Below are 24,819 nucleotides of genomic sequence, written 5' to 3' on the forward strand. Positions count from 1 at the left end.
ATGAGGGATATTGGCCTGTAATTCTCTTTCATTGTGTTGTCTTTATCTGGTTTTGGTATTAGGGTGATGCTGGCTTCATAGAAGGAGCTTGGAAGTGTTCCTTCCTCTTGAATTTTTTGGAATAGTCTGAGGAGGATAGGTTTTAGTTCTTCCTTGAATGTTTGGTAAAACTCTCCTGTGAAGCCGTCTGGCCCCAGGCTTTTGTTTGCCGGAAGCTTTTTGATGACTGCTTCAATTTCTTCCATAGTTACTGGCATATTGAGCTGTTTAGATTCTTCCTGATTGAGTTTTGGAAGGTTATATTTTTCTAGGAATATGTCCATTTCCTCCAGGTTGTCCAGTTTGTTGGAATAGAGTTGTTCATAGTATTTCTTAACAATCCTTTGTATTTTGGCGGGATCTGTTGTTATTTCACCTCTTTCATTTCTGATTTTGTTTATTTGGGTCCTCTCTCTTTGCTTCTTGGTGAGCCTGGCTAGAGGTTTTTCAATCTTGTTTATCGTTTCAAAGAACCAGCTCTTGGATTTGTTGATCTTTTGTATTGTTTCTTTGGTCTCTGTGTCGTTTATCTCCGCTCTGATCTTTATTATTTCCTTCCTTCTGCTTACACTGGGCCTTTCTTGTTGCTCTTTTTCTAACTCTTTGAGTTGTAGGGTTAGGTAATTTATTACCATTGTTTCTTGTTTTTTGCAGTATGCTTGTAGAGCTGTGAACTTCCCTCTCAAGACTGCTTTCGCTATGTCCCATAGATTTTGGATTGTTGTGTTTTCATTGTCATTTGTTTCCATGATGTTTTTTTATTTCTTCCTTGATCTCTCTGGTAACCCAGTCATTGTTTAATAACATGCTGTTTAGTGTCCATGTGTTTGATTTCTTTGGATTGTTTTTATTGTAGTTGATTTCCAGTTTTATGCCACTGTGGTCTGAGAAGATGCTTGATCTGATTTTTATCTTCTTGAATTTAGATAGACTTTGCCTATGTCCCAACATATGGTCTATCTTTGAAAATGACCCATGTGCACTTTAGAAGAATGTATATTCAGTGGCTTTGGGGTGAAATGTTCTGAAGATGTCAATTAATTCCATCTGGTCTAATGAATCATTTGGGATTGATGTTTCTTTGCTGATTTTTTGTTTAGAGGATTTGTCCAATGGTGATAGTGGGGTATTAAAGTCTCCTACTATGATTGTATTGCTGTTCATCTCTCCCTTGATATCCTCCAGGAGATTTTTTATGTATTTGGGTGCTCCTGTATTGGGTGCGTATATATTTACCAGAGTTATTTCTTCTTGTTGGATTGCTCCCTTTAGTATTATGAAGTGGCTTTCCTTATCTCTTGTTATGTCCTTCACTTTGAGATCTAATTTGTCAGATGTAAGTATTGCTACCCCAGCTTCTTTTTCATTTCCATTCGCCTGGAAGACCTTTTTCCATCCCTTCACCCTCAGTCTGTGTGCGTCTTTTTTTCTGAGGTGGGTTTCTTGTAGACAGCAGATATATGGGTCTTGTTTTCTTATCCAATCCGTTACCCTATGTCTTTTGATTGGGGCATTTAATCCATTTACATTTAAAGTTATTATTGATAGGTACTTATTTGTCGCCATTTTTATTCTTTACTCCTGTGTTCCTTCTTTGCTTCCTATTTCTTTCTTTCTTTCTTTCTTTCTTTCTTTCTTTCTTTCTTTCTTTCTTTTTTTTTTTTTTTTACAGCAGACCCTTTAGTATTTCTTGCATTGCTGGTTTGGTGGTAATAAATTCCCTTAGTCCTTTTTTTGTCTGTGAAGCTCCTGATTTCACCTTCAATTTTGTTTGATAGCCTTGCTGGGTACAGTATTCTTGGATTCAGACCCTTCCTTTGCATGACTTTGTATATTTCATTCCATTCCCTTCTGGCCTGATGAGTTTCTGTTGAGAAATCAGGCACTAGTCTGATTGGGGTTCCTCTGTTTGTAACTTTCTGTCTCTCTCTTGCCGCTTTTAAGATTCTTATTTTGTCATTGGTGTTTGTCAGTTTAATTATAATGTGCCTTGGCGTCAGTCTTTTGGGGTTCATTTTGCTTTGGACTCTGTGAGCTTCTTGGATTTGTGTGGGTTTTTTCTCCCCTATATCAGGGAAGTTTTCTGTCATTATTTCTTCAAACAGGTTTTCTATTCCTTGCTCAGTTTCCTTTCCTTCTGGAACCCCTATTATGTGGATGTTGTTTTGTTTTGTGTTGTCCCAAAGTTCCCTTAGGCTCTCCTCCTGCTTTTTAATTTTTTTTCTCTAGAAGCTGCTATACTTGGGTATTTTTCCCATCTTGTCTTCTAGCTTCTGATGCGGTCCTCTGCTTCTTCTAGTCTACTCTTGATGCTTTCTATTGAGTTCTTTACAGCAGTGATGTCATTTTTCATTTCTTCTTGGTTCTTCTTCATTTCCTCTTGGTTCTTACTCATATTGTTGAATTTGTCTTCCATTCTTTTCAGCCACCTTATGACCATTTCTCTGAATTCTTTTTCTGACAGGTTACTTGCCTCCATTTCGTTTACTTCCTTTTCTGGTGATGCCTGCTGTTCTTTCATATGCGGGCTGTTTCTTTGTCTCCTCATGGTCTCTCTTCTCCGGATGTCTGGTTATGTAGTTCTCTCTACTTTCCGTGGTGGAGTGTAGAGCTCCTCTGTATCCACGAGTTTGCGCCAATTGGGGACCGGTGTTCTGTGGCTCACAGCTGTTCGGTGGGTGCTGCAGTTATGGATTTTCAGGCTTCCGATAAGCTCCACTTTCCCTTTCCCAGTATTATAATTTTTGCTTTATCCACTGAACATAACTTAGAAAACTAAGGATAATTTTTTTGTATTTACCTATATTTTTTGTTTATATTATTCTTTCTTCTTTCTTGATGTTCCAAAGTTCCTATTTTGTCATTTTCATTCTGTTTAGTTAACTTCTTTCAGGCATTGTCATTATGCTGGACAGGTATGGGACATCCCTCTCCCCTTCCCCGCCCCATTTCCTCTGCTATTGACTTCTAGGGGAGGCGACCTCATTACTGGTCTGAAGAAATGAAATTCTTGGCATCCAAACTGGTCTACTCAGACAGCACTGCAGGGAGAGTTGGCATGCCTCTTAGAGCCTCAAGAAAATGGACGTCCAGGCTTCCAATTGGTTCTTTCTGCGTGAGTAGGCATGGGGCTAGTTATTTCTGTGGTGTTTGCCTGGCTTAGAGCAGTTCTTGTCTAAAAGTTTTCTGTCTTGAAAGGCTACCTCTGTCCTGATCTTTTGGTTATTGCTATCGGTTGTGTGTGTGTGTGTGTGTGTGTGTGTGTGTGTGTGTGTGTGTGTCTGGGATACAGGAGTTCAAAGGAACACCCAGGGAACTTGCCATGTGTCATTCCTCACCTTGCCTCCTACAGGGTCTGCCTTCTTATCTCGCCCTCTCAGAGTCTTCTTATGTTTATTTTGTATGTAACGTCCAGGGTTCTTGGTTGTACTTAGAGGGAGGAATAGAGAAAAGTATGTTTATTTCATCTTTCCAGAAGCAGATGTTCTTGCTGTAGGTTTTTATGTATCAACTTTTCTAAATTAAGTAAGTTTTCTTTTTATTCCTAGTTTTCTAAAAGTTAAAAAAAATCAAACATCAATAGATGTTGACATTTTAAAAATAGTTTTAAATTTTGCATTGATTTTTTTCATTTGTATTTTTGTGTTTTCCCTCTTAATCTCTTAGCAATGGTGAGTTATATTGAGAACTTTTGATATGAAAGTGATTTATTTTGCTTTCCTGGAATAAACCCTGTTTGATCATCCTATAGTTACACATTTACTGTTGATTTCACTTAGTTAATATTTTACTTGGGGAGCTGTGTTTACTTTAATAAAGTATGGGCACAAAACTTGCTTTTCTTGTATTTCTTTATTTATTTTGTAATAAAAATTCTTATAGACAATGCGCTGAGTAGATTTTGTTCTTTATCCTCTTTTCTGGAACAACTATATATGTATCTTTTTAAAGGCCAACTTTAGTTTTCATTAAAACTTTTGTTGCTTTTAGTTCTCAGTTACCTCTATCCTTCTCTTTATTAACTTCTTCCTTCTTTTGGGGGGTTTGTTCTGTTCCTTTTAAACTAACTTTTAGCTTTATTTTATTTAGTTTTTGTTGATAAGTGTATTTACAGGTAAAAAACTTTTCCTCTAAATTCTGTTCTAAACATATCTCATAAATTTTGTTATCTAATGTTTTAATTTCTATTCAGTTCTACATTTTAATATTCTTTAAAATTTTTATCTTAACTCAAATGTTATTTATGAAAGCTTTAACCTTCTTATTTTGCAATAATTCCAAATATAGAGAAAGAAAGTTATAAGAATTCCTAAGGTGCTTTGTCTAGATTCAACAACTTTTTTTTTTTTAAATATATTTTATTGAATTTTTACAGAGAGGAAGGAAGAGTGATAGATAGTCAGAAACATCGATGAGAGAGAAACATCGATCAGCTGCCTCTTGCACACCTCCTACTGGGGATGTGCCCGCAACCAAGTTACATGCCCTTGACCGGAATCGAACCTGGGACCTTTCAGTCCGCAGGCTGACGCTCTATCCACTGAGCCAAACCGGTTTTGGCTAGATTCAACAACTTTTAACATTTTGCTGTATTGCTTTCCTTTCCTCTCTGCTTCTGTCTCGAAGGCTTTTTCCTACTCATTTTAGAGTAAGTCTCAGACATCACGCCCCTTCACTGCTAAATATTTCGGTGAGTTTTTTAAGAACAAGGATTTTTTTTATAGAAACACGGGAATGATAATATTCAGGAAATCTAACTTTGATATTATACTGTCATCTACAGTATATATTCCAATTCCACTAGTTTTCTCAATAAAGATCCTTGTGGTCCCTCCACTCCCCCAACCTCCTGCCCTGCAATCCAGAATCATGCATTTTGGTAAGTTGTCTTGTTTCTTTAGTCATTTTTAATCTGAGGAATTCTTTGGTTCTTATTTATTAAGGCTTGATTAATAAGCTTGAGCTTAAACAATTTAATTGTTCTGTTCTCCAAGATCTCTGCTTATTTTCTGGTCTACCTACTGTTTTTGAGAGAGGTTTGTTAAAATCATCAGCTGCAATGAGAAAAAACCTACCTGTAGTTCTCTTAGCTATTGCTTTATAAATTGTGTGGTTGTATTGTTGATGTAATACTATATTTGCGATTGCTGCATCTTCTTGCTAATCTTTTTCCTCCTTTTAATTTCAACCTTCATGTGTTTTTGTTTTAAGTGTACTTGTTCTAAATAACACGTTGTTTGGTATTTTTATTTCCTCCGTTATGAGCCTCTATCTTTTCATTGGTAATTGCTGATGCATTAAGACATATATTTACAACTCATTTCACATTTTGTATTTATTATATACTAGTAGCCCTGTGCACCAATCCATGTGCCCGTAGCTCTCTGCAGGGCCTGGCTGCTCCGCACCCGCTGCCCAGAGTCTCTCCGTGGCCCAGAGGCCTGTCTGTGGCCAGGCGCGGAACGCTTGCCTCGCCACTGCAGCAACGAAGCAAGCATTCCACCAGGCCTCTCACACTGCCCACTCTCAACTGCCATCCCCCCCACCAGGACTGGGGACTCTGGCAGGGCTGAGAGGACTGGGCACCGTCATCTTGTGGCTATGGGCGCTACCATCTTTGTGGCGGAGTGATGGTTAATTTGCATATTACCCTTTTATTAGATACGCTTGTTGCTTCTTTTTTCTTGCTTTCCATTTGATAGACTAATTGTTTTTTATGCTGGATTAAAAGTTATGTATACTGATTATGTTTTTATGATGGTGGCTTTTAATTTAAGACATACGCTTATGTATGCTTACCTTTATTAATTTCTTAAAATATCTTAATATTTATATCTTGCTCCCAAATTCTTTAGTACACTCATATGTTTTTTGATTTCCTTTAAAAATGTTATTTATTTAAAAGTTTCCTTCCAGCTTTATTGATGTATGGATAACAAATAAATTTGTATGTATTTAAGTTGTACAATGGGATTTTTTAAAAGGCGTACAATGTGATGAGTTAAAAGACACACACATTGTGAAATGATTACCACAATCAAGTTAATTTACCCATCGCCTGCCATCTTGATTTTTTTTCCTTCTTTCACCCAAATGTCAATCCCCTCACCAAGTGGATATTGTCTAAACTTTAAAATCTGGACACACACACACACACACACACACATGCCTACTTTTTCTTTAATATGGTCCTGAATGTGTTGAAAAGCACCCTTATTACTATATTCCTTGCTGTAAACTCCTTGATTTGACTCTTCATATTTGAGTACTTCCTCCAAGGTTGTTGGAAGATTATGGGTGCTTGTGTTCTGAGGCTGTGCATGCGTAAGAATCTCTGTGTTATGCCATTGTGCACAGCAACTTAGACATCAAGTTCTAGGTTCAAGCCTATTTTCCTTCATTACTATGAATCATTATTCTATTTTCCTCCTGAGCCCATTGGTGCTGTTGAAAGTCTGATGTCAGTCTGATGTTGCTGTGCTGTTGGCAATCTGCTCTTTCTTTCCGTGAGCTTTTTTGCATATTTCTTTGTCTCATTATAACCCCTTGGTGTGGGGTGTGTGTGTGTTTTTTGTTTGTTTTTGCTCCTGTTTGGTACTCATTCAGCCCTTTATTCTACAGCCTTTCCTCTTTCTGTAACATTGGTAAGTTCATTACTCATTGTCCCCTCAAATACTTATTCTTCTCTTTTCCTCTCATTGAGAGACCGCTGGCCGCCCAGATGTCAGCACTGCTCTTTCTATCCTCCACGTTGCTGAGTTCTTTCCTGTTTTCCATGGACCTCTCATCTCACCTGCCACCTTGCGACTCACCCTTCAGCTCCATCCATCCCGCCACTTCTTCCATCCATAGTAGTTGTCATTTATACTGTTCTAGTTCAATATCTAATACCATCTCTTCATTTTTATAAATTACTGTTTTGCTTTATGTTGTTGACACCTTCCATCATCTTGTTTAGTCTGTGCACCGTCTTGGTTCTGCATCACATCCTGCATGAGTGTGTGGTGCTGTCTGTCACCATGTCTGCAGTGGTGTTGCTCCGTTGCTGTCCAGCTCTGTGGGTCTGTGTGCTGGTGCTCCATGCAGCAGCGAGGTTGTGGGGTAACGTGCAATGGGAAAGAGATGAAGCGGGCCCTGAGGTGTGTGTTCCTCCAGGTCCAGCCCTGGGAGAGCCTCAGAGGCACGTGGACCTCCGGGTTTGCAACGACTCCATGAGCCAGCTCTTAGGAAGGCGCAGCTGGGAGGAGGCAGGCTCTGCGAGTTGGGGCAACGGTGCAAGTAACAAGTAACCGGAAGTGAACACCCAAAGCTCACACCTCGCTTCATCGGCGCCGCTCCGACTCCCGTTCCCGTGTGAAGGGGAGGCAGTGATGGCCCCCAGGCCGCTGTGAAGGACAAGGGTGGGGTGTGGAAAGGTCTCCCTTCCCCGCCTCCCAGGCAGCTTCCTTCCAGGTTGCAGACCTCCCGCTCCCTGTACATGCACACACACACGCACACTCACACACACACACGCACACGAGCGAGCAGGACAGCAATCCCGTCTTCCTGGCAAGGTGGGAACATTTGTATTTGTTGTGTTCATTGTTGCCAGTTCCCCACACCCTTGCTTCCCGCGCTTCTACAGCCTCACCCAAATTAACTCTGCGTGAGGAAGCTGGGAGCCCAAGCCTACCTCTTTGTCGTCCCAGCGGGAACTGGAAGCTCTATTTCTGGCTCTCAAAGGACAGGGTGACAGGTGACCCCCAACAGCTTGCAGGTGGAAGTTTCCTGACCCCACGTCTCACACGTGTGGCCCCAAACAATGTGCTCCAGGGCCTGCTCCAGCAGGCTCTTCCTGGTGCGGACGGCGTGGCAGTGGGAACTCTGATGCCTGAGCTCAGGGACAGGAGCGATGGGGTCGTGGAGATGCACGAGGCAGGGTGTGGGACAATAAGAGAGAGACACACTTGTGTTGAGTACCTATGGCGCGCACCGCCGAGCCTGTGCTGGGGCACCTGGACCTGTTTTACTCCACAGAACCCAGGAGAAACGCTTTCAGGAGGCCACTGGCAGTTTGGGGAGGCTGTGCGATGGGGCTACTTAACACCACCAGAGGGCACTGGGCTGTGGTCCTCAGAATTCCTTCCCATTAGCCTGGTATTCAGGCCCTGGGGTGTCTGCAGCCATCCCAGCCGTCCCCTCCTGTCCCACCTGGGCCTCTGCCCCCACCCTCTCTCAGCTGACCTTCACGGGGCGGCAGTGTGGGCACTGGGTGCACAGCAGATGCTTGCTGGATTGGCTGTGCTCCTTAGTTTGCAGGCTAAGAAGGCAGAGGCTTTCCTCTTTATGGGCACCGTCCGATCTTCTCTCCCTGCAATGCCAGGAGCTGCTGTCACAGAAGTGCCAGTGCCAGGCCGAGCCCAACTGGAATGAACCTCGCGTGTGGGAGCAAACCAGGTGTGCTGGTGGGCCTGGGGGCAACGCAGTCTCCCCCCAAAATAAGGGAGAAAGTTTATTTAGAAAGTTTCAGAGGGAGTAGAGGAGAGCCACTGGCTGCTCAGGCTCAGGAGACAGTTACAGCGGCAGAAGAAGGAGCTTAGGAGAGAGAAAGGTGCCTGGGGGAAGGAGGGGGGGAGGGAAAGGAGGGGGGGGAGGGGAAGGAGAGGGGGAGGGGAAGGAGAGGGGGAGGGGAAGGAGAGGGGAAGGGGAAGGAGAGGGGGAGGGGAAGGAGAGGGGGAGGGGAAGAAGGGGGGAGGGGAAGGAGGGGGGGAGGGGAAGGCTGGGTGTCCTCCCCAGGGCGGGGGGGGGGGGCAATGGGTGGTAAAAAGAGGGCCATCTGTAATAATCTTAACAATAAAGATTAAACAAAACCAACAGCTGTATTAAAGCAGTTTTTTTCCATGGGAAGATGAACTCGCGTTTACCCTGCCATGACTGTTCCTCCGGAATGTACTGGGTTTGGATAAATGTGGACTGTCAGCTGTTTTACAAAGCAGCATTTTAGATTGTAGAAATGACCCATTTGGTGAGCTGTGTTTGGCGGGTGAGACTGGGTAGGCATTAGAGTTTGTGGGCCTGTGCAATAAGAAATGTGTAAAAACCCATCGGGGCCCCCGACCTTGGGTTCCGTGTGTGGTATTTTTTGAAACTGCATGTGACCTGGGCTTGGAATTCACACTTACAGGCTTTGCAAGATGCGGTCCCTGTCACGTGTGACGTTGTCCTGCCTTAGGATGGCTCCCATCTACCCTGTGGCCTTGTTAGTTTCAATCAAGCAGGTTCCCCTGAGATGAGAGGTGGAGGCGCAGCACCTGGGCTATGGTGAAAACTCTGTGCGGCTGAGTTCAATGCTGTGGCCACAGGCTGCTTCCTGCCCTATACCCTTCCACAAAGCTGAGTACACTAGGCCCGGGTTCTGGGTTACTACTCATTACTGTCTCTTGGGTGTGCGTGTTAATCTGAACCCGAGACCTCAGCTGAGTTGTACAGAGTGGACATTGCAGTGGTTTTTCTATAAAATAACTTTCTCTTTGTTGCTGAAATTTCATTGTAAATAAACAAGTAATAACTAGACTATTTAGTATTCTTTGACCAAAGTTTTAACATTCTGTCTCAGTATCCAAATTTCTCTGTACAGAATTAGAACAAAAATAAAACCATAGTTAATAATAAAGCATTACAGAGAAACCAAGATGGCGGCATAGGTAAACATCTGAACTTGCTGCCTCGCACAACAACTTCAAAACTGAAACTAAAAGACAAAGCGGACATCATCCAGAACCACAGGAAGGCTGGCTGAGTGGAAATTCTACAACTAGAAGGGAAGAGAAAAGCACACTAAGACTCAGAGGAGCTGTGGAAGTAAAGTGCAGAGGTACAAAGGTGCACGGGTGGAGAGGGCTGGCAACTGAGTACGCGGCTGGCTTTTTCAATCTTCAGGGAGACACAAGCTCCCGACTGCTCTGATCTCCAGTTCCAGGCGAGACTCTGGGGACGCAGACTCATATGGGGAGAAACTGGACTGTCTGGCAGCGGGCAGAACTCAAAGGCGGCTTTCTCTCAGAGGTGCTTGCAGCGATTACCATGGGACACTGAGACCCAGGGGCCTCTTAGGGCAGGGCTGATGGGAAGCCATTGCTGTTTGCTCCGCCCTGAGACTCCACCCCATCCAAGCTGTGCATAGAGGCTTTTGCATATGAATGGCCTGGTCCTTTGAATTCTAAACTTACCTATCAAACTGCAGCTGAGTCAGAGAGACCCAGAACATCCAAAAGAAGGCCCAAGGCCCCACAGCAGCTTGTATTGCTTCACAGCTGGGCCTCATCTGGGCACCTCCAAAACCCAAACAAAGAAGAGGAATCTGCAGATCTCTCCATAGCTCCTGTTGGGTGGCCTCAGGCAGAGGCTAAATTAGCACCTCCTTGGAGATCCAAGAGCCAGTGTACCCAGGGGTCAGAGTAGGACCATCCAGATTACAACTCCTCAGTTCCATAAGGGACACACTCAGGGGGAAGACTCAGTGAGCACCAAAGCCCCACTGAAGCAAGTCTTGCTTCATAAGGGTGTCTCCAGCACAGAAGTTCTCCCAGTGTAGACACAGCTGATCCTCACAGCCAATTGACCTGGAGGTCAATTCCTCCCAGTAATACCAACAACAATCAAGGATTAACTACAACAAGACTGTACACACAGCCCACAAAGGGGTGCACCAAGAGTGTCCACCTCAGGTAACTGGGGAGGCTGAGCCACTGGGCCCTATAGGACACCCAGCACACAAAGCCACTCTGTCAACTGAGGGAAGTAGTGAAAATGCAGAGACAAAGAAACAGGTCACAAATGAAAGAAATGGAGGAAAGCAAACTACTGGATATAGAGTTCAAAACCATAGTTATAAGGTTTTTCAAGAATTTTCTAGAAAAGGCTGATAAATTTAGCGAGATCCTCGAGGATATGAAGAAGGACCAACTAGAAATTAAGCATACACTGACTGAAATAAAGAATAATATACAGAGATCCAACAGCAGACTAGAAGATTGCAAGAATCAAGTCAAAGATTTGAAATACAAAGAAGCAAAAGACACCCAACCGGAAAAGCAAAAAGAAAAAAAGAATCCAAAAATATGAAGATAGTGTAAGGAGCCTCTGGGACAACTTCAAGCATACCAACATCAGAATTATGGGGGTGCCAGAAGAAGAGAGAGAGCAAGATACTGAAAACCTATTTGAAGAAATAATGGCAGAAAACTTCCCCCACCTGGTGAAAGAAATAGACTTACAAATCCAGGAAGCGCACAGAACCCCAAACAAAAGGAATCCAAAGAGGACCACACCAAGACACATCATAATTAAAATGCCAAGAGCAAAAGACAAAGAGAGAATCTTAAAAGCAGCAAGAGAAAAACAGTTAGTTACCTACAAGGAAGCACCCATACGATTGTCAGCTGATTTCTCAACAGAAACTATGCAGGCCAGACGGGAGTGGCAAGAAATATTCAAAGTGATGAATAGCAAGAACCTACAACCAAGATTACTCTACCCAGCAAAGCTATCATTCAGAATTGAAGGTCAGATAAAGAGCTTCACAGATAAGAAAAAGCTAAAGGAGTTCATCACCGCCAAAGCAGTATTATATGAAATGCTAAAAGGTATTCTGTAAGAAGAGGAAGAAGAAGAAAAAGGTAAAGATAAAAATTATGAACAACAAATACATATCTATCAACAAGTGAATCTAAAAATCAAGTGAATAAAAAATCTGAGGAACAGAATAATCTGGTGAATATAATAGAATCAGGGGCATAGAAAGGGAGTGTATTGACAATCCTTGGGGGGAAAGGGGTGTGGGGGGTGCGGGAAGAGACTGGACAAAAATCATACACCTATGGATTAGGACAGAGAGGGGGAGGTAAGGGCAGAGGGTGGGGTGGGGTGGGAACCGGGTGGAGGGGAACTATGGGGGGTGGAAAAGAAAGGGCAGCCGGCTACAGGGGATGGGCAGGAGGCAGGAGGTGCAGGACCAAGCAACGGTTACCAAGGAAACATCATGACATGCCAGCTGGCACACGAAGGAGCAGTGACAGGCCTGGGACATCAGGGCAGAGTCCATGCCCAGCCCCAAGGGGGCCAGGGCCACACAGAGCTGGGAATGTGATCACTTCCATAGGAAGGGCATGGATGTTGTTTGCACTGCTCACATTGGCAGCAGGGATGCTGGGGCAATGACCCGGCAGATGGGCTTCTAGAGCTGCTCCTCTGATTGCATTCTCATGGCTGGTGGCAAGAGAGAAGGTGCTTGCCACAGACAGCCAGCGTTAGGCTATTCCGGGGTACTTAAAATGCGGACTCCTCTAGACCTGCTGAGTTAGAATCCATGGAGCTGGAGCCTGGGGATGTACATTTAAGCCTAATTCCTAGTAATTTTATGTACACCAAGGTTTAAGAAGCGTAGGTAAGCAAGTTGGATGCATTATGAGTTATTCTTATCAATGAAAAACTATACCAAATATCAATTAACTTGGGCAAGGGGCATTTCCTTGGTTTGAGGATGCTTATGATAACTTTATCTACTATATTTTTCCATGTATAAGATGCCCCCATGTATAAGACTTTTCCAACCCAAAATTAAGAAATCAATATTTTAAACATTTTGCTGGTTTTCCTCTTACAGCCTTCTTCTTTTTTGGCATCTTAAGGAGTTGTTCTTCCTGTTTTCTCCACTGTCTGATCCTACACTCAGTGGGAGGAAGTCCAAATTGTCTCTCTGCAGCTCTATTTCCGTGCTCTTTTGCATAGCTGATCACATTCAGTTTTAATTTTGCAGAGTAAGACCATCGCTTACTGGTATTTATCTTTTTATTTTTTGACCTTTATGGGCTCAGAATGCTCCAGTCCCTGTTAGATCTGCACACTCTCCACCTCACCTCCAATTATGGCATCAGCTGATGTCAGTAACAATAAGGCTTGTGATTGGAGGAAGCCTGTTTGACAAGGTATGGGCAGCTACTCATCTGCCGTCTCCCTCCTCAGCTGACTTCCATGTGTAAGATGCTCCTCGGTTTTCAGTCTAACAATTTTAGAAAAAAATAGCGTGTTACACACAGAAAAATACGGTAATACTTCTCAGTTGCTCTGCTATCTCTCAGCATTACTTCTACATTTACTATGATTTTATTGATTTACTAGAGGCCCGGTGCACGAAATTCATGCATGGGGGTATGTGTGTCCTTCAGCTCAGCCTGCACCGTCTCCAATCTGGGACCCCTCGAGGGCAGTTGGGCATCCCTCTCACAATCCAGGACTGCTGGCGCCCAACTGCTCACCTGCCTGCTGGCGCCCAACTGCTCACCTGCCTGCCCCTAACTGCTTCTGCCTGCCAGCTTGATCACCACCTAACCACTCCCCTGCCAGCCTGATTGACACCTAACTGCTCCCCTGCTGGCCTGATTGTCCCTAACTGCCCTCCCCTGCCAGCCAGGTCACCCCTAACTGCCCTCCCCTGCAAGCCTGGTCCCCCCAATTGCCCTCCCCTGCAGGCCTGGTTCCCCCTAACTGTCTTCCCCTGCAGGTCTGGTCCCTCCCAACTGCCCTCCCATGCAGGCCTGGTCCCCCCAACTGCCCTCCCCTGCAGGCCATCTTATGGTGGCCAACTTGTGTCCACATGGGGGCGGCCATCTTTGATTACATGGGGGCGGCCATCTTGTGTGTTGGTGTGATGGTCCTTTTATTAGATAGGATAATTGACATGCAACATTATATTAGTTTCAGGTTACAACGTAATGATTTGATATTTGTATATATTATAAAATAATCACCACAATAAGTCTAGTTAATATCTGTCCCCATACATAGTTACAATTTTTTTTCTTGTGATGAGAACTTTTAAAATTTACTCTTAGCAACTTTCAAATATGCAATACAGTATTATTAACTATTGTTGCCATGTTGTACATTATATACTCACTAGAAACCCAGTGCACGAATTTGTGCACCAGTGGGGTCCCTCGGCCTGGCCTTTGGGATCGAGCTGAAACTGGCTCTCCAACATCCCCCAAGGGGTTCCATATTGCAAGAGGGTGCAGGCCAGGCCGAGGAACCCCACCAGTGCACCATGGGGGCCAGGAAGGGACCCGGGAGGTTGGCCAGCTGGAGAGGGACTGCCGGAGGGCTCCAGGGCATGTCCGGCCCATCTCGCTCAGTCCCGATTGGCCAGACCCCAGCAACAAGCTAACCTACCAGTTGGAGCGTCTGCCCCATGGTGGTCAGTGCACATCATAGTGAGTGGTTGAGCGGCCTTAGCATATCATTAGCATATTATGCTTTGATTGGTTGAATGGACAACCTGACGACCGACACTTAGCATATTAGGCTTTTATTATATAGGATGATTTACTCATTTTATAACTGGAATTTTGTACCTTTTACATTAACTATGCAAGTTTTAAATTTTTATTTTTCACAAAGTCTTCTATCTGCTGGTGCAAAGAAAACGTTTTTGTTTTCTCTTTTAGTTTTAACTTTTAATTAAACATTTCTAAGACATCCTTGGTTTTAATGAAAATGTTTCCAAAACATGTTCAAAGAGTGGCCAGGAGACGGATAGTCTGAAGACTGAACTGTATGTCAGTGGAGTGCAATAAATATTAACATCTATACACGTTCCTGTGGACAGCGTAAGAGTGGAGACACCGCCGTTCCCTGGAAGACAGAGGACCAAGCACACATCCATTGAACTATGGTGTTCAACCTTTTCCAAGAAAGGGTGAAGCGCCCTGCAGGCTTGGCTCAGTGGTTGAGCTTCAATCTATGAACAAGAAGGTCACAGTTTGATTCCCAGTCAGGGCACTTGCCTGGTGTGGGCTGGATCCCCAGTAGGGGGCATGCAGCTGATTGATGATTCTCTGTCATCATTGATGTTTTTATCTCTCTCTCCCTCTCCTTTCCTCTCTCTGAAATCAATAAACATATATTTAAAAAAAGAAGGAAGGGTAAAGCCCTTGCTACAGTCTAAATATGTGTGTCCTCCCCACCAAATTCATATGTTGAAACCCTAATGACTAATGTGACGTGTTGGGAGTGGGGCCTTTGGGAGGAGATTAGGTCCTGCGGGTGGAGCCCTCATGAATGGGGTTAGTGTTCTTATGAACGAGACCACGCAGAGCGCCCCGCCCTTTGCCACTGAGCATGCACTGAGGAGTCTGCAACCCACAGAGGGCTCTCAGACTTCCAGCCTTCAGGACCCTGAGAAATAAACATCCTTTTTTTTAAATATATTTTATTGATATTTTACAGAGAGGAAGGGAGAGGGATAGAGACCTAGAAACATCGATGAGAGAGAAACATCCATCAGCTGCCTCCTGCACACCTCCCACTGGGGATGTGCCCGCAACCAAGGCACATGCCCTTGACCGGAATCGAACCCGGGACCCTTCAGTCCGCAGGCCGACGCTCTATCCACTGAGCCAAACCAGTTTTGGCAGAAATAAACTTCTGATGTTTATGAGCCGCCAGGCCTCTGGCGTTTAGTTACAGCAGCTCAAAGGAAATAAGTCAGTGCTCTCAGTAAAAGAAATGTGAGCACTTCTATGCATGTTTATTTACTTATGAATTATGCACATGACTAGTAATAGGATTTGGTTATACACACTATAACGCACACCAATAGAAAGTTTGAAAGTCGCCAAATGAGTAGAAATGGAAATTCCAGTATTTTTTCCCCATTCTCCAAAGGACCTCCTGTGCGTTCCCTGCAGCGCGCACTCTCTCAGGGAGAACAGCGCCTGGGGATCGTCTGCAGCAAGCGCTGCTCATGCCGCAGACAAAAACTCTGCAGAGTAGAGAGAAATGAGACTACCAGGACTGGTGGATGAATTGAATAAAATTCAGAAAACAAAATATATTCAATACGTGGATCAAAAATAGGAAATATTTGCTTTGGGTGCTGTTATCGGCTATTATAAGGGAGACAAACAGCAGGGGACAGAAGTGGAGACGGGAGAGCAACACAAGATGAAATGTAAACACGCCTCTGGCGACCATTCCCCTGCCCTCGGGTGCCACCTACAGGCTACTGCTTGCCAGTGCTTTTACTTAAGATCATCCAGTGAGTGTATTGTTTTGTCTACTTTTTAAAAAAATTGATGTTAGTTTTTTATACATTCATTTATTTCTGTTTGTCAGTGGCTCTTGCTACTGGAAATATTTCTGTCTTGAATCAGACTTGAAATATGAATCATATTTTAAACAAGATTAATTAAACCAAGCTTGTGGCAAGGGGACGGCATCTGTGCTGTTCTCGCAATGACTCTGGCATTAGGACAGCATCGGGCTCGAGATGAATATTTGGGAATGTCTTCTGACAGTTGAAATATACTTGAAAATTTTAAGTGAACTCTGTGATAAACCAGTTAATAAAGTTAAAACCAATTAACATTCAATTGCTATTTTGGTGAAAAAAAGCTTGACATAAATGGGCAGAATTGTCCTTTAAGCAAAGCAAAGGGGAATGGGAGTTGAATTTAACACTGATTTATATGTGGGAGACACCGCAGGCTCATGCCTTTCATCACAGCCAAGGAGAAGCTGGGGCTTGGAGAAGCCGTGCAACGCCCCGCTCCCCTCCGGGAGTCATTTTAACTTGTAACAAGTTGTTGCGATGATTCCTTTCTGGAGGAGTTATGACAGGTTCCGAGAAGGCAGCACCCTCTCTGCTCCCTAGAAACTCTCCAAGCCCTCGTCTCCCGCCTCCACCTCCCAGAGCGGTTAGTAGGAGCTGCTGGGACTCTTCTTATCTGCTCCCCAGATTTTTGGAGAAGCATGGCAGCAGCATTTGGAATAGCTAGGGTGTCCAGGGCCTAGAAAATTCCTACTTTTTCTTTATCCTTTTGAATTTCCAATTCCCCCTTTCTTTCCACCACTTAGAAGCTTTGTTTAGTTAGTCACCATATCATTTATCCTAATTCAAGCTATCAAATTTAATTTTTAAAACAATTTAGTGTTTTTATAAAAAGTGATATCTACTTGTTACCAAAAATTCAAGCAGTATAGGGCAAGTATCAAGATAAGGGACTAATCACCTTGCATCTATCCACTGAGAAGCAACTATTATGAATTATTCTTATTATGTTAAGGGGTGACGGTTAGCCCAGCCATCTTCCTATGCCTGGATATAAGGAAGGTAGATGTACAAATAGATAAGAGTAAATGGGATGAAAGATAAATTTTCACTCAAAGTTATTAAGAGAAAATGAAGTAACCTAAAAGAATTCTTGAAATTCAAATGAATGTTTCTTCACTGTTAGTAATACTAGATTCTAAATTATTCCTGAAGCTTGAGAAAAATTTATAATAGAAATGAACCTAATGAAACTCTTACAAATATGCCCAAATCCACATGTACATAAGTGTTCATTGCAGCAAAAGCTGGTGAAACCAAACAAAAGCAAGTCTAACCAATACACAAACTATCAAACCATCCAGAAACCAACCTAAAGTCTGCCAGAACCGAACAGGACTAATGGACCCTGGTCAAGTCGCACAGCAGCACACACAGGTCTTTGAAGGAGTGAAGGGGAGCCACAGCATCAACCTGAATAAAACAAAACAGAGCACGCTCATGGAGCAGAAGCTGTGAACACACACGGTTAGGTAACACTTTATAAAACAAGAAAATAACACTTCATAATGTTTTAGGATTCACAAATGTTTAGTAAAACTGTTAAAACATGCATAGTAATGATAAAACTGACTTTCTGCTGGGCAGTTACATCTGGGGAAGGAGAAAAGGAAATGGAAGGGTTCAGGGGCATTGATTGTATTTTACACATTGATTTCTTTTTTAAAAGTTTGAAATAAATAAGGCAAAATATTAAGATTTAATAAATCTGGGTATTTGGGTAATGGATATTCATTACTCTTTATGTTTAAAACTAGAGGCCTGGTGCACGAAATTCGTGCATGGGGGGGGGGTTGTCCCTCAGCCCAGCCTGCACCCTCTCCAATCTGGGACCCCTCAAGGGATGTCTGACTGCCTGTTTAGGCCCGATCCCACTGGGCAGTTAATTTGCATATTACTCTTATATTAGATAGGATATCCCATATTAAACAGGCAGTCGGACATCCCTCTCACAATCCAGGACTGCTGCCTCTCAACCACTCACCTGCTTGCCTGCCTGATTGCCCCTAGCCACTTCTGCCTGCCAGCCTGATCACCCCTAACCACTCCCCTGCCAGCCTGATTGATGCCTAATTGCTCCTCTGCCAGCCCAATTACCCCTAACTGCCCTCCCTTGCCAACCTGGTCACTCCTAACTGCCCTCCCCTGCTGTCCTGGTTCCCACAAAATGCCCTCCCCTGCAAGCCTGGTCCCCCCAACTGCCCTCCCCTGCAGGCTTGGTCCCCCCCCCCAAACTGCCCTTCCCTGCAGGCCTGGTTCCCCCCAACTGCCCTCTCCTGATGGCCTGGTCACCCCTAACTGCCCTCCCCTGCTGGCCTGGTCACCCCTAACTGCCCTCCCCTGCTGGCCTGGTTCCCACAAAATGCCCTCCCCTGCAAGCCTGGTCCCCCCAACTGCCCTCCCCTGCAGGCTTGGTCCCCCCCCCCCAACTGCCCTTCCCTGCAGGCCTGGTTCCCCCCAACTGCCCTCCCCTGATGGCCTGGTCACCCCTAACTGCCCTCCCCTGCTGGCCTGGTCACCCCTAACTGCCCTCCCCTGCTGTCCAGGTCCCCCCAACTGCCCTTCCCGCTTGGTCCTTGCGACCCCTGGCCGGGCGACAGGCACTCCAGCCTCGCTGCTCAGCCCCAGACACTCCAGAGGCGGCAGAGCAGCGAGACGTAATCCGCTACCGGAGTGGGCAGATCCCACCTCTCTGCTTGGTCCCCACAACTCCTGACTGAGCTGACAGGCCCAAGCACTCCAGTGGTGGGGCTGAGGGGACTGGGCGCCGCCATCTTGTGGCTATGGGCACTGCCATCTTTGTGATGGAGTGACAGTTAATTTGCATATTACTCTTTTATTAGATAGGCTATCCCAGTGGTCGGCAAACTGCGGCTCGCGAGCCACATGGGCTCTTTGGCCCTTTACGTGTGGTTCTTCCACAAAATACCATGGCCTGGGCGAGTCTATTTTGAAGAAGTGGCATTAGAAGAAGTTTAAGTTTAAAAAATTTGGCTCTCAAAAGAAATTTCAATCATTGTACTGTTGATATTTGGCTCTGTTGACTAATGAGTTTGCCGACCACTGGGATATCCTATATAATAAAAGGCTAATATGCCAATAGACCGAATGGCAGGATGACCAGTCGCTATGATGTGCACTAACCACTAGGAGGCAGATGCTCAATGCAGGAGCTGCCCCCTGGTGGCCAGTGTGCTCCCACAGGAGAAGCACTGCTCAGCCAGAAGCCAGGCTCATGGCTGGCGAGCACAGCAGCAGTGGCGGGAGCCTCTCCAGCCACCGTGGCAGCACTAAGGATGTCTGACTGATGGCTTAGACCTGCTCCCCGGAGCAGGCCGTGGGCCTAAGCCATCAGTCAAACATCCCCTGAGGAATCCTGGACAGCAAGAGGGCGCAGGCCAGGCTGAGGGACCCCCCCACCCCAAGTACATAAATTTCATGCACCAGGCCTCTAGCTTAACAATAAAATACATTAAAATTTAAAAACCATAAAGAAATTGACAAACTAATGGATTTTTAAGATACTAAGCATATAAACAATTGCAATTTGCCCAAAATCTAGACATAGTTCTGTTGAGTTCTAATAGAATTAATTAAAACTTATTCTTGCCCGGCAGGTGTGTCTCAGTGGTTGAACATCAACCTATGAACCAGGAGGTCATGGTTCTATTCCCAGTCAGGGCACATGCCCGGGGTTTCGGGCTTGATTCCTAGAAGAGGGCATGCAGGAGAAAGCTGGTCAATTATCCTCGCTCATTTATTGATTTTTTAAAAAAATCTTATCACAAACGTCTCCTTGGAAATAAAATTCAAAGTAAGTCTCAAATGAAGCCACCTATGATCCATTTTTTAAAAGTACACATCTATTTGGTTGTTGTTGTTAATCCTCACCCGAGGATATTTTTCCATTGATTTTTCTTTTTAGAGAGAGTGGAAGGGAGTGGGAGAGACAGAGAGAGAAACATTGATGTGAGAGAGACACTTCAATTGTTTGCTTCCCTCAGGTGCCCTGACAGGGGCCAGGGGTTGAGCCTGCAACCCGGGCATGTGCCCTTGACCAGAATAGAATCTGGCACCCTCAGTCTGCAGGCCGACACTCTATCCACTGAGCCAAATTGGCCAGGGCCATCATTGATGTTTCTATCTCTCTCTCCTCTCCCTTCCTCTCTGAAATCAATAAAAATATATTTGAAGAACAAAAAACTTATTTGGGTGGTGAGCATGCAGATCATGTATCATAGAAATGTACACCTGAAACCTATATGATCCTATTAACCAATGTCACCCTAATCAATTTAATAAAAAACATATTCTATTACCTGTACATAAATTATGAGAATATGAAGCTTGACCGGAAAAGCAGATATCCTATAATTGGCAGCATGAAGGACCTGGAGTACATTTTGTGTGGTTACAATTAATATTAAACATTCCCAATACACAGAAGATTCAGGGAGCAATGGCCATGACCACGACCCACTACTCAAATACAGGTTTGATGCTTGCACCTCTTTTCCCTCCTCAATTCAATCGCTTGTTTAAAGTCAGTGTGGATCACTCAGTCTCTTCTGAGAATTGTCCTTGTGAAAGATGTACATTTAGTTCATGGTTGCACAATATTGTATTATATTAACACAACATAATTTCATTATTTGTTTGTCCATTGATGGACATCCCCAACGATAGATATAAACAAGTTGCAATAAACATACCTCATGTGTACTTCCTTGTGCACATACACGAGGGATTCTTCAGGTCCCTTGGGCAAATAAATAGAAGCAGAATTGTTGGGTTATAGCATATTTGTACTTTCAAATTTATTCAGCATTGCAATTGTGAAATACATTGTTGAAATAAGCAGGGAATTAACCCTTCCACTGAGAGTGTATGCAAGCCCTGGCTGGTGTGGCTCAGTTGGTTAGAGTGTCCTGGGTTCCATTCCCTGTCAAGGCACATACCCAGGTTGTGGTCCCCAGTCTGGGCATGTACTGGAGGCAGCCAATCGATGTTTCTCTCTCTCTTCTTCTCCCTTCCTCTTTCTCTAGAATCAATGAAAAACATCATTGGGTGAAAATTTTAAGAAAAGAGAATATGCACGTTCCTATGTCTCCTCATCTCTCCATCAGTACTTGGTGTTGTCAGGCTATCTGACCCCCAGCCCCCCTCCCCCCGCCCCCAGCACACGGAGAGAGCCAGTTTTCTTAGCACCATTAACTGACACAGCTAGCAGTTCTCAAAGTGTGGTCAGAGGATCCCCGGGAAAGAGAGAGCCCTGGGATCCCCTTAGAAGTCCCACAAGGTCAAAACTATTTATAACACTAGGATGTTATTTCCCTTTTCACTTTCATTCCCATGACTGGACAGGAGAGTTCTCAAGGCTATAATGATATGAGATCACATCATAGTTCTAACAATTAACAGAACGTGTGTTGTGTATTGTATTGTCTAGAATTTTCTAGGGCGGTGAATTTAGGGCATAAATCTATACATTTTCAGCAGCTCACTCGGTTTGTTCTCAGTACTTCTACTGTGCTCTAGCCAGCGCTCTTCAGTTATATCTGCTATCGTCTGTAATCTCATGATCTTCCAAGAAGCCATTAGCTGTAAGCTCCAAGTTTTCCTGCTTTTATACAGAGCACAAGAGTTAAATTTCTCTTGTTTGGCAACAGTATTACAGTATTTTCAAAAACATTTTTTAATTTTCAAAAGTTTATATGAATTGTATTCTTTTAGAATAGAATAGTATTTTATTCTAAGATCAAATAAAATTTGTTTATACTTCCTTGTATTTAAGAATGGATTGTTGGCTTAAAAAGGAGAGATTAGAAGGCTCATTTTCTCAACCCATGTGTATGTTGCCTGTGTCTGAAGATACTGCAAAAGCTGAAACAGATGTATCCGCAGTTCTCTAACTCAGGAAAGGAGGAGTATATTCCAAATTAGTTGGGCAAAAGTTGAAATATAAAAACAATGTCCAAAGCTATCTTTCCTCCAACTTTATAAATGCTAATAATTTATCTTATTGTGTCTTATGCAAAAGAACACTTTCAAAAACTAATAAGGTTCCAATTAAGTTTCAGCATCATTTTGGATTCAATCATTCTGGGTTCAAAGAAAAAGGAATGAAGTAATTTATATGCAGATGTGACCAACTTTGAAGGCCTTACAGGGTAAGCTACCGTCCTGCAGTATCTGGAGGAGCCCCCACAGTGGCAGAGAGAGCGAGGCCTCCCAGGCGCACGCTGAACCCCGCGGGATGGGGACGGAGCGGCAGGGTGGGGGAGCACCTGCTGCCACTTGCCAACCGTGCCACCTGTCAAACTGGAGATAGACCTGCAAACAGAGGCTGAGCTAGTATCTCATCTACTACCTTTGCCTTGCGAATGGCTTGACCTCTACATGTGCCTGGACTTGGGTTTTTCTTGCACTCATTTGCTGTCAGCACCAGCTCCTCACTGAAGGTCCTCTATGGATGCTCAGCAACACGCAGGGGCTGCCGGAACATTAACAGGCTGCATAGCCTTTTCTGAATCTCATGGTTTCTCCCGTGACAACCGTGTTGACATTTGCACCGATGGCACACAGACAAGGGTGGGTACAGGGCTGGTGCCTTAGCGCAAGTGAATGGACCGGCCATTTCGGTGGTGGCCGAGTTCTTTACCACCACAGTCAGGCTTGAAAGTCACTTTCACTAGAGAACGTCCTTGGTGAAGCACTAAAAACGATTGTTATTAAATCTCCAGTCCTGAGTGCATTAAAGAGACACTGCGTGGCACAGTGAGGAGCCCCGGAGGCCCTGTGCTGCACGCTGAGATGTGAGGTTGCTAGGAAAACACGTCGAGCTGCAAGCAGGACTGGCTGCCTTTTTCCTGGAACACCTTTTTTTTTTTTTCACTTGGAAAAACAAACAACTGACAGAAAACTGGTTATTCAGACCTGGGTGTTTGGCAGGCATTTCCTTGAAAATGAACAGAGTGAGACAACTGATTGTGTCTGTTGTCAATGATCACATTTAAGCTTTAAAGGAAAAATTAGAATTTTGGTTAGTTTAGACCTGTTACTGTGATACCTAAAAACATTTCTTTTAAAAGAAAATATTGATTGGTTGATTGATTGGTAGGTTTTATAGAGGCAGAGGAGCAGGGGGCGGGGGAGAGAGGAGAGGGAGAGAGGGAAACACTGATTTGTTGTTCCACTTATTTATGCATTCATTGGTTGCTTCTTGTATGTGCCCTGGCCAGAGATTAAACCCGAAGTCTTTGTATATATCAGGACGATGCTCCAACCAACTGAGCTGCTACTTGGCCAGGGCCCTGAAAGCATTTCTGATGAGATCAGAGGCAATATTAACGAATGCAATTTTTTGATATTGCATGAAGTGTTAGCAGTTAAGTATTGGCATACTTCAGTGACCTGATATTTTCTAATGACCAATGAACTGTTACAGATCATGCAGGTGAAAGACCCTTGCAAAGTGCAGGCCAGGCCAACAGATTTTAAAGACTTCCTGCCATTTATTCCTAGAAACAAAACTTTAGACTCACCCCAGATTCTCTCCCCACACCCCTTCATTTTATTACTCAGTACATGGTGTAAATGCCACCTCTCAGGCGGCCTTAAGTATGTCCTCTCATCTTCATTCCTATTTCTGATGCCTTCAGTCAGAACTTTGGTAATTTTACTGGTTTTGTAACAAATGAGGAATCTCTATATATTGTCTGAGGCATTTCTTGCCCCCGCCACTGCCTACCTCTTGGTTTCCCTCCATGCTGCAGCAGGCTGACCTGATCGCAGCTGTTCATTAAAAACATGCTGATTCACGACCCCCTGCCTGCACATTCATGAGGTTTCTCTGCTGCAATGTCCCTCTTCCGGAAAGTTCCAAGCTACGTCTATCGAATCCCCTTCAGATGGCTTTCTCCGGGAAGTTTTTCTGAACCTGACTCATCCCAGGAAGAATTAATCACTTAACTTTCCTGGTTTGCTTGTATTCTCTCTATTGTAGGACTCACCACTCTGTAATGTGCCGGCTCTCTGTGGGGGTCTTGTCATGGAATCACCTTTAGTTGGATGTTCATCTGTACTGAGTAATCCCATAAGAACCAGGCCTGTGAACGTCTCTATTGGGTTTCATAAAACAATATTGTTGGGAGGTTACTCATTTAATTACAAGCTTTCTTTTTTGGGGGGACTTAAGAAATATATTTCTGGCCATATCACCATGTTATTCTCTGATTTGTTTTATACGACAGCTATCACAGTGGGTGTTGCAACCCGCCCACCTTGCATTTGACATTGTTTCTGTAAATGCTGACTATTCGGTTCCAGGAGCGGGTGAAGCTGTTTGACGTCATGGAGAGACTTTTTTTACAGACCCTGGGAAACGGAGGGCGTGTTACAAGGAGCGCAGGCCCTGGAGATAAGGCAGCGGGAGCCCAGACCAAGGACAGGCCCTACCAGCGTTCGGGGAGTCTGTGCGAGGACAGGGAAGAAGGCAGAGCCTGGGCACTCACTAACCTTAGACCCCCACCCACCCCTCACCCGGGGTAAGAGTTTGTTTAAAGTGAAATGTCAGAGCAGTTTTTCAAGGTGCTCTTCTTGCTCTCGCAGACTGCCCTACCTGACTAGTGAGC

Source organism: Plecotus auritus, assembly GCF_963455305.1.
Source record: "Plecotus auritus genome assembly, chromosome: 4".
NCBI classification, from domain to species: domain Eukaryota; kingdom Metazoa; phylum Chordata; class Mammalia; order Chiroptera; family Vespertilionidae; genus Plecotus; species Plecotus auritus.